Consider the following 13,422-nt stretch of genomic DNA (forward strand, 5'->3'; position numbering starts at 1 on the left):
TCTAACAGCATCCGCACAGAAATTGGAAGTGCTACACCAGTTCAAGGCCTGTGGACAGCCTTGTGGAGAGCTTTGGGCAGCCATAGAGGTGCCCACCATAGACGGCCAAGTGCGTTGTGGCTGGGCATCCAAGAGCAGGCCCAGTTTGGCCCCTTAAAAGGCCACAACCAGCCCATGAGGGCCAGTCAGCCAGCACAACCAGCCCATGGTGTAAGTCGGCCTGCTCAACCAGCTCTTTAGGAAGGTATATAAAGGGTTGTTGTAGACCCTCTCTTAATCTCTTGCTGGCACACACTTAGGCAGCCCAGGGCAGCCCGTACTGAAGCAAACGTAGCCCTACAGAGAGGTCTAAAAGCAAACAGCAGGAAGGAAGTAGATTCATCCCCTTCCCAGCAGCCTGTGCACCCAGTCATACAGCATGCTCCAACTCTGGAATATGCAGATCAAGTGAGTCTTGTCTTTGGGCAGAATTGCTTTGAATCTTTGTACTCATTGTAGATTGCATAATCAAAGCACCTACACCTCTCTTCCTTGCATCTGAACAAACCCAGTTTTCTCTGCAAACTACCAAGAGAAATCCTTCACTTCTACCTGTAACATTTGATAACTCCAAAAGGAGAAGTTTAGAGACCGCAAAAGGGGATAAGTTTTGCACATAAAGTGGACAGAGTTTACAATGTGGCATCCACTAGGAGGGGTTGAAAACATGTTCCGAAGCATCCATTTTCTCAAAAAATAGTCAATTCCTGAGTGGAAAGCTTTGACTGATGCAGACTCCTGCTAGAACTGGTTGATAGAAGTCTAAGTTGATTTGGAAGCCTAGACCATTATCCTTCTCTTCCTGATCTAAGAATAAATAACCTCACAAGCACTTCAAAGTTCACTTCTTAAAATGTGTCATACTTGAGTGCAAGGGGATATCGTATAGTTCAGAAAAGCTTTTAAGTAAACATATTACAGTTTCAAAACATGTTGACATAATAGATTATCAAATTGACTTTTGAATTCCATAACCATACTTATAGCTGCACTTTGTATATGACTTAATCTACAAAATAAACGCCAAACAATAGGACTGAGCTTGGTTCACAAACCTCTTTATGAAAGAAGCAACTGGGCCGACATACTTTTCATATACTGGTCTTGCCCTCTTTTTCTTTGGCTCAAATTTCTGCTCTGATGCTTTGAGCGCACTAAACAAGCGTCCAATTTGAGTAGCTGCAATCATTAAAAAAATGCTAGTAGCAACAAAAATAAACAGGTTTTGTTTTCAAACTCTTGAAGAATCAACATGTCTGTTTTGAAGAGAGAATATACAATCCTCGAAGACTCTTTAATCATGATAAGCAGCTGAATACATGACAATCAAAACAATTCCTAAAGCTGAAGCATGTTAAGACCCTCGCATTGCCTTTCAAGCATTCCACAAATGCCATAAGAGTATTATTTGAGCAAACTTAAACATATTGTCGAGAAAAAATATAAGAAAATGCAGCAACATCTTGATTTACGAAACTGAGCAAGGGTGAAGGAGAGAAATTCACCCAACTAGACTGAACAAACTTGATTTTCATTACAGCAGCCCATAAGAACAGAAGTCCGTCACCTTCTTTTTATAGCAGGCACAAACCCTAGTATGCCTGTTCTATGAGTATCAATCACCCATAGTCACATGGAACGGGAACGGACAAAAGGAACGGGGGTCTGTTCTAGAACAAGAACGGGAACCCGGAAAGAAAATGTGAACGACAAGTCATCACCATATGGCTACCAGGGAGATGCAAGGCCATATATTGCCAAGCCTTTTAGATGCAAGGTCATACACCACTCTCTATGATGGAAAAATACAAAAAATCTCATTTACTCAAAAATTAGACCCGGAATGCCTTTAGCCAAGGATGTACATTTGCGGAACGGGAACGACACAGGTTATGGAACGCGTTCCCTCATTCCCAAGGCTATGGAACGGCGTTCCATGTTACTATGCAATCACCTCTTTACAACTCTGCTTGTATCCATCCACCCGATGTCTGCAGCCCATGCTCGTTTTACGAAGGTTACAACCAGTAGTCTTCATGCATCTTTTTTGACACACCTCACCTGTAGGTACACGAGGCTGGCCGTTAGGAGTCGCGCAGCGAGTGCAGGAGCAGTTGGACACAGCAACTGTAAGGCAGTCAGGCAGCTGCTGCAGCCATCTGAACCCCGGTCCGGTAGTCATTATTCTACACCTTCGTGTCAGCTACTGTCTCCTTCACACACAGAGTCCCTCTCCACCAGATTCTCCAGACAATTCTTGCTCCGCTTCACCAGCTCGACACCAAGGAACTACACGTTTTCTGTTTTTCCTCCATGCCTCGTGAGAAATTGAAGTTTTGAAGCATCCAAAGTTCAATGGGAAGCTGGTCAGAGAAGTCGTCACCAATTGGTCCCAAAAGATGGTTGCCACGTTGGTGGCAGCAAGTGATTTGGATGTTTTTCAACTCCGTTTGGTGCGTACGGTTGTGATAGGTGCCGCCCTCTTGTGGTGGGAAGATCACCTCAGGCACGATACCGTAAAGCTATGGAGGAGAGAGTCCAGAGGCTACACCAAGGCACAGCAGATGTGAGAGTCCTCGTCCCATGCCCCATGTATGTACTACACCCCACCATCTCCACTAGGTGGAATTAGTAGTATACCACCTATCATGATTGTACATCTATAGCATGCTAGACAATGTACTGCATAGTGAGTTGCATATGACTAGGACTACCTTTCCATTTCAGTTTTTTCTTTCCATGATACTCAGGACATGGACTTGTTGTATACAGATTTGTCTCATAGGCCAATCTGGCCTTCCGTAGACGTTAATATATCTTTTCTTTTCTGTTAATTGTTGGGATGATTGCTGCAAGGCGATCTTGAAGCAATTTATTCCTATAGACTATCACCATGAGATAAAGCAGCAAAGGGAGCGCTTTAACCAAAAGCAAAATGAGCACGTAATAACCGACTACATGGTATGTTTCTAGAAGCTTTTGTTCATGCTCCTGAGGACCAGGCAACAGTCAGATTGAGCGTTTCATTGATGGTTTGAAACTGTCCTTGCACACAGATGTTCATGCACATCGGCCCCGTGACCTTACAGACGCAGTTCATCTTTGCTACAACCCTCCAAACACAGGAGAGTCCCAAGCCTAGGACTTGGAAGAAAGTCCAACAGCAAGGAGATTCCTTAAGAAAGAGCCAGTTCTAGTGAGGGAGTGTCGGCAACACGACTTTCTCACGAGGCAACCAGCCGGTCAATGTTTCAAGTAAAAACTCCACCGAGCACATCCCGAAAGATTGTCTGAGGACCTTGGAGGAGCAATCCAAGAACAGGGCTCCTTGTGAACCGGACAATAAGTGTGAAGGAGATACATGTGCGGGTCTAAGCTTTTTTCATTTCCCGAGTTGTGAGCACAATCCCAGGGTGCTTCATTGCATCATGCCACAAGCTCGAATACAGGAAGTTTCCGACCAATTCTCTTAAGAGAGTGTCAGAATGCACAGCGGAAATGAAGACAACTGCTATAGAGAGCAAAACGCAAATGAAAGAGAGAGAGAGAGATTTCTTTAAGTTTTTTTGCAGAGCAGAAACAAAGCATGTTTATGCTAACGATACTCAGGAAGCTTTCCTAGTTTGGTTAGTTTTTCCCTGAGTGGTAGTGCTAACTGCGCCCTCAGAATTTCTAAGAGCCAGTGAAAGTTAGAAACACTAGGGAATCCGGGAGCAAAGATTATCTGGGAGAACCAGGCAACGTTCCCTCCACGGTGTATCCCGTTGCCTGTGCTAGTACGGGCGTGCCTATTGGTGCACGGTCCCAGAAGACCAGTGAAAGGCAGGTGTGCACCCAGTGAAAGGTGGGAGTGTGCCTGTGACTTGGGACTTCTTCAACTGTCCAAACTTCATTGACAAGTACCCAATTGTTTGAGTTGTATTCACTCCATGTGAGGAGAAATCTGGCATGTTGGCCTGTGACACTTGTACATATACATACTCCAAGAAATACAAATGCATTGAAGGGGGGTGGGAGGGGGGGGGAGGGAGGGGGGCCTTTCCGGCCCCAGTGTTGGTGTCACGTGTTATTGGTCATTTTCAGTTTTAATGTTGCTAATAATGTCCATTGTTGGTATTAGTTAAGTGCTCTAAAAATGTGTATTTTGTCTTCCAATTTGTAGGCCTCCTGTAGGGAGCGGTTACATTGGTATCAGAGCCCGGTCACCTCTCTTTCTCAGGAGGAGACACGGTGTTTTGAGATTGGAAGCATACACTGACACTTGACTCAATGGACAGCCAAGGCATTGGAGGTGCCAGATTCAAGAGGTCAATCAAGTGCTTCACGTGATTCTGATGCATTACTTGGAAGGCACAAGTCTCTTGAGAGAGGTTATGACAATGCATTCATGGGACAGCCATCCCGTGGAAAAGAGGCTATGCATGAGGATGAGCCCAATTCCTTGAGGGCTAAATTGAAGCACATGAAGAAGCTTTTGCAGGCAAAGGAGCAAGAGCTAAAATTTCTGCATGAAGATCCCCATGTACAAAGTGTCATTGAAGCAAGAAAAGCTGATGCTATGGTGGATATGACCTTTTGAGTCCATGGCTCGCAAAGTGGACAAGAAGCCAAGGGAGTTGGCACTCTCCTATCTCATCCGCAAGGATGATATCAAGGAAGGAGTGGATGGAGAGCTAGTATTCAAGAATCCACCTCGTTTGAAGCAGGGAGACCCAGCATCTGAACGGTTGAGGTCTTTTATACACAAGGAAGAGGTATCAGTCACTTCTCGCCATGCATCTACTCCTCATGGGACAGGAGGAAACAAGTATGTGCATGTTGGAGCTAGTGGGCCACATGCTGGCCTTGTGGATTCAAAGAAGGTATAACATGGAGAGAGTGGTTGGCATGGAAGCCGAAAGACTTTGCCCATTGAGTTGTCTCGTGGTGAGACATTGCATCATTTGGAGAGGTCACATGCATCGGGGCCATAGATTCATAATGCACATGCCACCATGCCTCTTGAAACATCTTTGATTGCCCATGAAGGCCATGTAGAGAGGGCTGCCCCGTTGTGGATAAGGGGAAGAGAAAAAGAGAAGAAAATGTACCACATCCCAAGAAGCTCGAGGAGTTCAAGGCAGGGGACAAGTCCATGAAATTTGATGCCTTTCATGGAGAGTATGATGCCTCTAAGGTGCTAGCTTTTGTGGCACAGTTTGACATTGCTTTTAGTGATGAGGACTTCACTGAGAAGTCCAAAATTCGTCATGCAAGCATGTTCTTGAAGGGAACAACTTCCCATTGGTGGATCACTAAAAAGACCACCAAAGGAGCAAACTCTCACCCAAAAGTGGGATAGACTTGAGCAAAAAGACAATGAAAGTGTACAGCAGTATGTCAATAAGATTCGGAAAGTGTTTCTTGAGGTAACTCCCTTTATGCAACTCTCCGAGGATGAAAGGAAGAGAAAGTTTTACTCCGAATTGCATCTAGCTTATCGTTCGGGCATTGAATTGCACCCGAAACACACTCTTCAGCAGCTCATGCCATTTGCTCTTGCTACGGAGCAATTGGTGCTTAAAATTAAGCAGGATCAAGGAGGTTCCAAGGGCAAAGAGAGGGCTGTCCCAAACCTGCAAACAGGTGGACAGCCACCTAAAAAGAGCTTTCAAGAAGCCCAAAAGGGTGGTAAAGCTAAAAGAACCCCATCCAAAGACATTGCACCAAAGAAGAACAAGTTTGGCTTGACCCCCGAGCAAAGGGAGCAATATGCCAAACAGGGGAAATGCTTTTCTTGTGGTAGTAAAGAGCACATGTTTAGGCAATGCCCTACCCGCAAGCAAAAGCATGAGGACAAGCCACCAAAGGCAAATGTGCATGCCATACCCAATGTGCACGGTACCACTGAGCATGATGGCAAAGAGAGAGTGGTATGCAAAGCTTGGGGACAAAACAAGGATCAGCCCGCCTTGTTCATGTTTGATGATTTTGCAACAGATAATTTCATCTCTACACAGATGGCAGCCGCCTTGGGCATAGAGATTGGGGACATGGGACCCCAAATTGAAGCAAAGGCAGCTTTTGTTGGCAAAGAGGTGCAAGTCACGCCTCTTATTGGAAAGTTGTGCATTCATATACAGGTTTATTTGGATCACGAGCATTTCTTGATTGCCCCACTCAATGGATGTGATGTATTACTTGGCAAACCTTGGCATCATCGGCTTGAGCCTCGCAAAGAATATAAAACCAACAAGATCACATTTATGCATAGAGGCCACATGCATGTTATTGATGCGGGCAAGGAAGGGGATTCCATCCGAGTTATATCTCACATCCAAATTAATAAGGCAATGAAAAAGAGTCTTTCCGGGTACTTGGTTTTTGTTCGTGACAAAATTGAACAAAGTAATGTGACTGTGGATGTATTGACTCAAGATAGGCTAAATTTTCTTAATGCATATAAAGATTGTTTTATCGATGCATTGCCAAGAAAACTACCACCTGAGAAGCCTGAGGATCATCGCATAGATCTTGTGCCAGGTAGTTCCCCACCTAACAAACCCACATATCGTGTGACTGCCGCACAACAAGAGGAAATTATAAAGCAGGTTAATGAACTCTTAGAAAAGGGTTTGGTTCAGCCAAGCTCCTCACCCTTTCGTTCTGCCATACTTCTTGTGCAAAAGAAGGATGGATCTTTCGGCATGTGCGTGGATTATCGAGCTCTAAACAAGCTCACCATCAAGAACAGGTTCCCAATCCCACGCATAGATGACATCTTGGATAAGCTTGATGTTTCAGCTTGTTTCAGCCATATAGATTTGAAGAGTGGTTACCACCAGATTCGTGTGGTACCCCAGGATGTCCATAAGACTACATTCAGAACAGCTTTTGGATTGTATGAGTTCTTGGTAATGCCTTTTGGCCTGTGATGACATCTTGGTTTTCTCCAAGAATGAGGAGGAGCATAAGACTCATTTGGCTACAGTGTTTGAAGAGTTGCGAAAGCATAAACTCTTCTTAAATGTTAAGAAAAGTGAGTTCTTCCTCTCCAAGATACACTATTTGGGACACATTGTATCCAAAGAGGGTGTAAGAATGGATCTTGCTAAAATTGAAACCATTCGAAATTGGCCAGAGTTGCAAAATGTACATCAAGTGCATAGCTTTCTGGGGTTATGTTCATACTATAGGCGATTCATCAGGCATTTTGCCAACATTGGCTCGCCATTGCATGATCTTACAAAGAAGAAAGCCACCTTCAAATGGACTTCGAATGAGCAAGATGCCTTCTTGCAACTCAAAAATGCTATCATTTGTGGGCCTGTATTGATTGTTCCCGATTTGCAAAAGCCATTCACGGTGTAATGTGATGCATGTGGGAATTGTATAGGGGCTGTCCTAAATCAAGAGGGTCATGCAGTTGCTTATGAAAGCCACCGATTACATGATGCCGAGATCCATATGGACATTTATGAAAAAGAGCTCTTGGCTGTAATTCATGCCTTAAAGATATGGAAGTATTATCTTCTTAGGGCTGAATTTGTAGTCAAGATAGATCATCAAAGCTTGAGGTACTGTTTATCTTAAACTAAGCGCTCAGAGAAGCAAATGAGGATGGCAAACTTTCTTTCCATGTTTCATTTTCAAATTGTACATGCTCCGGGAAAGAAGAATTTGGTGGCAAATGGTTTGTCCAAGAAGCCTTATATAGCTGCAGTTTCAGTGGCCTCTCATGGGGACTTATCTGCCATGCGTGATTTGTATCATTTGGATGTTGTTTTTTTCCCATGTGGACTGATTTGATGGCTGGTCACTCGCATGCCTCTTATGTGACCAAAGAGGGTTATCTTATGAAGGATAACTGCTTGTGTGGTGAAGGATATGCGTCCAAAGGTTATGGAGGAGTGTCACGCTCCACCTTATGCTAGTCATAGAGGTATTTTACCTACGACACGCATGATCGAAAGATATTTCTTTTGGCCAAGCATACGTAAAGACATTGAGGCATGTGTACGCGCATGTATTACTTGCCAAAAGGTGAAATTTGATAGGTAAAAGCCTCCAGGTTTGCTTTAGCCATTGCCTATTCCCTCGCAGCCATGGGAAAGCATTACTATGGACTTCATTATGGATTTGCCTAAATCCCAGCATGCGAATGATGCTATTTGCACCATAGTTGATAGGTTTAGCAAGCAAGCTCACTTCTTGCCCGTCAACAAAACCATTAAAGTTGATCATATGGTGAAGCTTTTTCTTGCTCACATCTTCAAGCATCATGGTATGCCTAAGTCCATTGTTGGGGATAGAGATCCCAAGACTACGAGCCTCTTTTGGAGGGCTTTATTTGATAACATGGGCACTAAGCTTGAGTTCTCATCGGCTTATCACCCCCAAACGGATGGCCAAAGTGCAGCTGCGAATTCAACCGTGTTGGATTTGTTGAAGTGTCGTGGCGGATCAAAAGAGTCCCTAGGAGAAGTATCTTCCACTTGTAGAGTTTGCCTACAATAACACAATACATGCCTCCACGGGAAAGGCCCCGTTTGAGATTATTTATGGCGGAGTGGTATTGCCACCCATCCTTCATACAAAGGATGAGATTTTTGCAGCCGATGAGTATGCGCGTGACTTGGATGTAGCCTTTGCTCAAGTGCGAACAGCCACTACAAGGTCACAAGACAAGCATAAGAGGGCTGCTGACAAGCATAGAAGGGACATGCAAGTCAAGGAAGGTGATTGGGTACTACTGAAATTTGAGAAAGCTAGGCTTCGGAAGAGGCCAAGACGAGAGGGATCATATCCAAAGCTTTCTACCTGATATTATGGACCCTTCAAAGTGGTTGACAAGATCAATGAAGTGTCCTACGGGCTTGCTTTACCCAGTCATTGGAAGATTCACAATGCTTTTCACATGAGTCTTTTGCGGAAATATGTGGGGCCAGCTCCAAAAGAACCTGTCACAGAGGACCCGCCCGAGATTGATGAGCTTGAGGAGATCCTCCAACCAGAGCAGATTGTATTTCACAAGGAGAGCAAGTTACCACATGGAAAGCTTTCCAGGAGATACCTTGTGAAATTTAAGAATTATTTACCAATTGATGCAAAGTGGGTAGACGAGGATTATTTTGCTGACTACCCTCAGCTTTTGCAGACATGTCTTGAGGCTTTTCAGTTGAGGACAACTGTTTAGAAGCCCAGGGGGATGTCACCATTTGGTCCATCTCCATTTTTGGAGCCACTTCTATGGGATTGTCACTCCATAGAGTGGCCAGATTTGTGCCATATTCACATGGGACCAAGCCGGTGTCCCATGTGAAAGGGCCAATCTTTTGGTGTCACATGGATGGGAGTTCCCACACTACCTGGCCTGTTGCTTTGTCCCGGAGAGCAGCAAAATGCTCATCAAACTCCACCCGTACGCCAGTCTTGCAAACCTAATGCACTGACAACAGATGAAAACCAAGGGATGGAACATACAACACCTGGGAGGAATGCTTCCCCCCTCTGCCATTGGGAACTATCTCCAACCTGCCCTCACTGTGAACTGGGATAGTGGATGTATCCCCAGTAAGAATGTGACCAGAATACCTGCAGAGATCCTGTAAATCTGAACGGAAAGGAGTCATGTGCCTGGAAGCACCACTATCTAGAATACACTCTCGAGTATCCGTAGCGGCGAGTCCTCCAACCTCCTCCCTGCCTAAAGAAAATGAAGCATCGATGTCCATCACCTCCAAGTGCACAAAAGCCGGTGTCTTCATGATTGCTGCTGAGGAATCTTCACCCTTCTCGGTTTCCACTTGGGACACTGCCTCCGATAGTGGCCTTTCTCGCCACAATCATTACAGGTCCTCTCTGCCTTTAGTTTCTCGCGGTCAGCATCGGACTTCTTCTCAGAAGACTTCTCCGATGAAGCCTTCCCTTTGCCCGTGTTACGGCCTTTCAACCGTTGGCCAGTTAAGGCCTCCGAACCTCCACCCTGAGGAGGGTTCGAGAATCTTTCCTCCTGGTCCAAGACCATGGGCACAAGCTCCTCCCAAGTAATGGTGCTGAGCCTACCACTGGTCATCAAAGACAAGTAGAATGCTGAGTACTGAGAGGGCAAATGCGACAGCAACGTTATGGCCATGTCCTCCGATGATATCTCCTTCCCAGCCTGGAGAACTTCCTGCTGAAGAGCCTGCAGCTTGTTAATATGCTCCCACATCGTCGACGACTTTGCTGAAGAGCCTGCAGCTTGTTAATATGCTCCCGCATCGTCGACGACTTTGTAGGGCTCATAACCCGCATCTGTACTTCCAAGGAAATCCTCTTCATGGGCGATACCCTATTGTAAAGAGAAGCCAAATGCTGCCATATACCTCTGGCCAGCGTCATATGCTTGATATGATTGATTACCTGCGGTGTGCAGTTGAGGAAGATAAATGAACGGACCCTCGCGTTGACACGATCCCACAACTGTGCCTATGCCTCCCCCGGTCCTTTCGGGTCGACGGTAACTCCCCTTCCTCTACTTCCGGCCATGGAACCCCAACAATGATGAAATCAGCAAGGTCGTAAGACTCCAGAACAGATTCCATCATAACCTTCCATATGCCGTAGTTGTTCCCGTCCAACTGACAGTCCACCACCGGGAACATGGGGAGTGTAGGGATCTTCACATGCCTCTCAACCATCTCTAACAAATCTGCCATTGCGGAGATGTACTCTGAAAAAGGGTGGGTGGGTGGGAACAAAGAAGAACTTAACCTTCAAGTGGCTGTCCAGCAAATCAGCCCGCCGTCCTCTTGCTTCTCCTCTTACTGAACAGCCCCTAACAGTCCACCAATCAGTAACACAACAGTCCCCCTCTTGCTCACACAAATCCCAAGAACTATCAAGAGCCTAGGGCTCTGATACCATGTCAGAATACGCAGCGGAGATGATGACCAAATCTGGGAACACAAGAGCAAACACAATGCAGAAAAACAACACAAGAGAGAGAGAGAGAGAGAGATAGAGGCGTGTAACTCTGCTCTATATACACAAAGAAGATCCCGAATACAAGACATAAATGGCAAGGGGCTGTGGGGCCATTTTATATGGCCCCCAAACAGCAGTCGGCCTGCTGTAGGCAGCCGACAGGAGTCCAAATCTCCACGACTAGCATAACACCCAGTCGGCCAACTCTGTGTACTGTCGGCCAGCACCAGTAAACACATAGATGCAGTCCGCTAAGGAATAGGACCTCCTGCCACCTCAGGGCTGCCTCCCAGGCCATAGAAAAAATGGGGGAAAAATACGGGGAGTGAGGGAAAATGAGAACAACACCTACAAGGGCGGGCAGACCCACAACAAAGGCCCTGGTGTTTAGATAAAGACAGGAGATGACTTCTAACAGAAGAATGTGACACACCTCAATTGTAGGTACATGTGGCTAGCCTGTAGGAGTCGGGTAGTAGCGTAGAAGCAGTCGGATAGCAGCCTGCACGGCAATCGGGCAACTGGAGCCTCGCACAACCATCTGAATAGGCGCCAGTGGCATGTAGCAGTCGGCCATTGGACAACAAGTCAGCCAGCTTTTATGTGGTTGTGGGCATGTCCTCAACAGGCCGACAACACTAGAAACAGGCCGACTAGCACTTATGGGTGCTCTATATACATGCGTAGAAAATGTCAAAATCCTCTATATTTTCTCAATGTTCATCTAACTACATAGCATTTCTCTTACAACATGGGCTAACCAAGGAGATTGTCAACAAGTATTGGGCTGTGAATAGCCGTTTGCACTCTCATCCACCCTTTGATTCTTGAGTTTCAGTTGTAAAAGTTTTTTTTGTACATAATACATTATAGTAGTTTTAGGACTCGCGTGTGCTGTGTTTGATTTCGTCGCACTCTACTCTCAAACCCTAGCACAGAGACAAGTGTTCTACATCTTTAGCCTTTGTCCACTCTCTCCCTTCACATCAAGGCTTTATTATATAACATTAATCTTCCCCTAAGTTCACAACAATCGCATGCTAGCAATAGTCCAAAGGCATCACAGACCCCCAAAAAGGTTCAAGGAGTGTGGGATTGAAACATATACCTATCACCGCTTATGATAGCAGGTCTCTCATTGGGGTTTGTCACGCTTACCAATCCCACACTGACAAGCTTCCTCACCTCTCGGCATCTCTCACCTTCTTGGGTGTCAAGACTAGAAAGCAAAGGAAGACATTGCCAAAGGCATAGTGTCACATGCTTACCACATGGAGGAGGTTCCTTCCCTTATCCAAAACTTTATTTCCCTTCCTGTTCTTTAACCAGAAGATACATTGTGGTATGATGATCAAAAAGCCTGTGAAACTTTCTCTAAAAGACCTTATTGCCAAAGGTAGCATACTTTCGTAGACATGGCACACATCCCCTCCACTCAACTTTCAAGTTATTGGACAAACGGCAAACTACTTACCATGCTTGAAAAGCATGACCTAGAGTGATCAAAGAGACCTAGCAAGCTAAAAGTTGCACGTAACCTCCTGCTAGTGTGCTTAAAGAATGTGGAGATTGATGAGCATTGAGAATGACAAGTCGTTTAACATCATAGCCAAGCCAACAGACCATTAGACGAGTCTTGTAACATCATAGCTAAGCCAACAGACCACTTTATGATCCATATGACCCAATCAAAGTGCAGGGAATGAGACTTGAACCCAGGATCTTTCACGCAGGAGCCGGACGTGTAAACCACTAAGCCAGCACTCCAGAGAGTCCATAACGAATAGGTTGTTTCCATAGTGATTGTAGTTTGCGTGTTTTCTTGTATGAGCACACATGCTCTAAGCAAATTTTCAGCAAAGACTCCCCAAAAAATGAAAAGGAGGAGGACCCAACAGTGGCCCTTGCTATATCTTAGTTAGAAACAGAAAGAGGGTTTCTTTCTTTTATGTAATATATCCTTAGCTCGGGCAAAAGTGAGCTCACCACCATGTTTGTAGAGTTGCCGGACGAGCACTGGAGTGCTAGGCTGGCGCGTTTGACAAAGGCCTTGCATGGGAGCTCCCCTCTCTGTAATGCTCCTTGAAAACGCCTACACTGATTTGCAAGCTTGGGAGTGTAAACGCCTTACTTACATTCGTCACGCAAGAACTTTCTACATGCTCTTTTTCTCAAGAGGTGTTGGGGGGGATATAGCACTAAAAATTTAAAGAAATTGCTATGATAATTACAAAAGTATATATATAGGCAACCATTACTCGAAAAAACACTGGCATTCTAGTCATAAGTCGAAAAATGCTTTTTTATATATTATAGTTATAAAACATGCATATAGCAAAGATTTTGGAAACAAAGGCCCGATAGATTTAAGAGTTGTCCTTATTGAAAATTATGTTTTTTTCAAGCACGGTAGCCAACAGGCCTGGAGCTAAACGG

At 45.1% G+C, this 13,422-nt stretch overlaps 1 protein-coding gene across 2 annotated transcripts in view; it reads right to left on the bottom strand.

Moving 5' to 3' along the window:
• Nucleotides 1–13,198, bottom strand: part of LOC147613156 (uncharacterized) — a 99,134-nt gene extending 85,936 nt beyond the window's left edge. For both annotated transcript variants that reach the window (XM_086782438.1, XM_086782437.1), the window contains exons 1-2: nucleotides 12,973–13,198; nucleotides 1,095–1,218 (exon numbers count right to left, since the gene is read on the bottom strand). The gene's annotated coding sequence lies outside the window, so the exon portion shown is untranslated. The remainder of the gene's footprint in view (nucleotides 1–1,094; nucleotides 1,219–12,972) is intronic.
• Nucleotides 13,199–13,422: the final 224 nt, after the last annotated feature.

Source organism: Cibotium barometz, chromosome 44 (assembly GCF_041138505.1).
Source record: "Cibotium barometz isolate CiBa-2024 chromosome 44, ASM4113850v1, whole genome shotgun sequence".
Lineage (NCBI taxonomy): Eukaryota > Viridiplantae > Streptophyta > Polypodiopsida > Cyatheales > Cibotiaceae > Cibotium > Cibotium barometz.